We start from the raw sequence: 3,233 nt of genomic DNA, 5'->3' as shown, positions 1-3,233 counted from the left end.
TGACTTTACTTCTGGGCATCATTTTACTAAAGCTGTGGAGGGAGGTTCCTCATTTCTGCCCCTTTCTTGCGGTAGATTGATTCCAAACGTGGGCTCAATGGTCCACGTTTCCCTGTATCCGTGTAGTGAGATGCTGGACCTCCTCCCTTCAGTAATGGAACTGGGATGGAGTACTTGGACATGAGTAAGGGATTGTAAGTCAAATCTTTTCTGTAAAAAAATTTTCAATGAGACGAATAAAGCTATAAAGGAAATGTAATATGAAGAGGAAAGATGAATTTAAAAGCACTTTTGACCTTGTCACTCCACAGCTTACAACTTTTCCATAGCTTTCCATCATTTTGATGGGTTTGGAGGTCGGTGGAGGTGGTTGCTATGGATTACAGGTTGCTATGAAGACGGGTCTGGAATAGAAGTCTAGTGAGGAATTGAATTTTAAATTATTTTTAAAACTTAAACACTTTTTAAAGGTTACTTTCCATTTATATTATAAAATATTAGCTATATTCACCATATTGTACATCCTTGAGCCTAGCTTACACCCAATAGTTTGTACCTCCCACTCCCCAACCCTTAAATTGCCCTTCCCAAGCCCCTCCCCACTGGTAGCCACTGGTTTGTTCTCTAAATCTGTGAGTCTCCTTTTTTTTGTTGTTGTCGTTATATTCGCCAGTTTGTTGTATTTTTTAGATTCCACATATAAGTGATATCATATAGTATTTGTCTATCTGACTTATTTCACTTAGCATAATGCCTTCCAAATCCGTCTAAGTTCCTGCAAATGGCAAAATTTTGTCCTTTTTATGGCTGAGTAGTATTCCATTACACACACATCTATATAAACACACACACACACACACGTATATATACACACACACACACGCCACAGCTTCTTTATCCATTCATCTGTTAATGGGCACTTTGGTTTCTTCCATATCTTGGCAAGTGATTAAAATTTAGATTCAACTAAAATCAAATATGTTCCCTTCTTCTTAAGCAGAAACATGCCTGTGCAGTAACTCTGTGACGAGGGCCTGACTGATTGTTCAGAACAGGAAACTTACTAATGGGCCAAGTGGTTCGGTCCTGGTTGCCCTGCTAGTGGATGGCAGTGCACTGATATGAATTTGGTGTCCTGATTCCAAGGGCTCCTTTATTTTTATGACACCAGAGTTGTGTTCTAGCTTGGATGAGCGACTGTGTTCTTGTTGCAATGTCCCTGAGTCATGAAGATGGGCATTAAGGACAGTGACAGCTCAGAGTATCAGGCCAGTGCCCAGCCCTCACTTGGCTCAGGTCCCTCTTGTGTAATGGAAAGAGACTGACTAAGGTTAAAAATAAAAGCAGAAAATACTGGAATTAGTCTTGCTTCTGTCTCTTACCTTCTACTTGATCTTCTCCCCAAACAATTTCGCTGGTAAAATGGAGACAATCCCCTGGTTCTGTAACTCCTGGTGTAGTACAAAAGCCAAAGAGAATCATGTAAATTAAATAACATAGGGACTAATAAAGCAGTATGTGTAAATTAATTGAATTCTGCCTACAGCTTTTCTTTGTCTCCTCTGTCCTTTTGCCTTCTATGAAGTGTCTTGAACTTCCTTTCTCCCAGCACATATTTCCCAACCCCCATGGAGTACCAACCACCCTTTCTTTCCTGTCTTTGCTGTACCCAGTACCCATTTCAATCATTACACTTAAAAATTTTGTTATCAATTACCTACGGGGGAGTGGGTGGAGCCAACCCATCCCCATACCCCCAGCACTTAGTGCAAGGCTTGGAAAATAACAGATATTCAATAAACATTGTAGAACAAATACATGAATGCGGACAGTGGAAGCGGTATTATTATTTTGTATTGCTCAGTTGAAGCATTCAAGGACAGGGTAGTTATGGGCCCCTGGAAATATGATACAAATTTTAAAATCAGAAAACTACCTTCCACATATACTGAGCATTTCTAATGCATAGGGGTATTATATTTTAAATAATGTTTAAGTTGCAAAGCAATCATTCCAAATGTTAGCATGAGAACCTCATTCTTTGTGTGTCTGGGAAGGAAATTTTCAGTGTTGATTAAGCTGAGAGACTTATCCAAAAATAATAAAGCCACCCAAAATGAGTACTTACTTAATCAAACACAGAAGTCAAGCATAATCGCTCTGTAAAATAGTTTAAAATTTGGCTAATGATATTTCCAAACCTCTGCTGATTATTTTTCAAACAGGTGATATTTGAAGATTGCGATTAGAGGCTGTGAAAGCACGTATTTCAATTATTTGAGGCATAAAAAAGAGCAATCTTGATAAAACAGACGACTAATGTTTTAAACTTCCCCCTTCCTTTAGTGCAGTAAACACACTTGGTGCCCAGGACCCAGTGGTTCAGGGCATCAATTGTAGCAAATTCCTTATATGTTATGATTGATCAAAATAAGAAGTTGCAGCAGGGTTGCCCCTCTTGGGTAAAATTTGTCAACTTTCCAAGAGCGGCTGCTGGAAAACAGCCCAAGGCAGCAGGAGGCTCTGGCAACTCTTAAACTCCAACTGGGGCTGCAGTCTCAGAAGTTTGCACGGTAATTAAAAATTATGATTTTGTTTTCCCCTAGAGCATACTCTTGAGACACACACCTTCGGCAACCCTATTTGAGGTCCCATTGACAGTCATCTCCTTCCCATCCTTGGGAATCCAGGAGATGCTGGCACCCAGGCAGCCACCTGCAATAAGTGAGTCTTGTAATCTCCTCCGAGAGGGAACGAGAGGTCAGTCTGATGCCTCAAATCTCTCCTGGTGGTTGGCTGAAGAGGGTTGCAGAGGACTGAGAACACAGGAGTGACTAGTCCCGAGTTTGCCTCCTTTCAGAAAAGGAGGCTGCTTACCTAAAGAGAAGTGCCCAGGACTATGGAGGCAGCCAGATTTGTGTTCACATCCCAGCTCTGCTCTCCAGTGGGCAAACTTCACTTAACCATTTTAAGGGTCTCTGACCACAGAGAGATACTGTCAGAATTGAGCTTCGCAAAGCTCTCAGCTCAGTATCTAGCATACAGAAAGTACACAGTGGACAGGCAGGAGATGTGAAGGAGAAGGGGAAATAGAGGTGAATAAGAAGGATTTACGTCCTGGCATGGGACAAACTCATGGTAAGTTTCAGCCACACCAACGTGCTGCTGATGGAGGCCATCTCAGGCATCCTTAAACATAAAGAAGGCAGGTTCGTTCCTCCCTAAACTGCAAG

Source organism: Vicugna pacos, chromosome 25 (genome assembly GCF_048564905.1).
Source record: "Vicugna pacos chromosome 25, VicPac4, whole genome shotgun sequence".
NCBI classification, from domain to species: Eukaryota; Metazoa; Chordata; class Mammalia; order Artiodactyla; family Camelidae; genus Vicugna; species Vicugna pacos.
The sequence above is the reverse complement of the archived record's forward strand: the minus strand, read 5'-3'. Positions refer to the sequence as shown.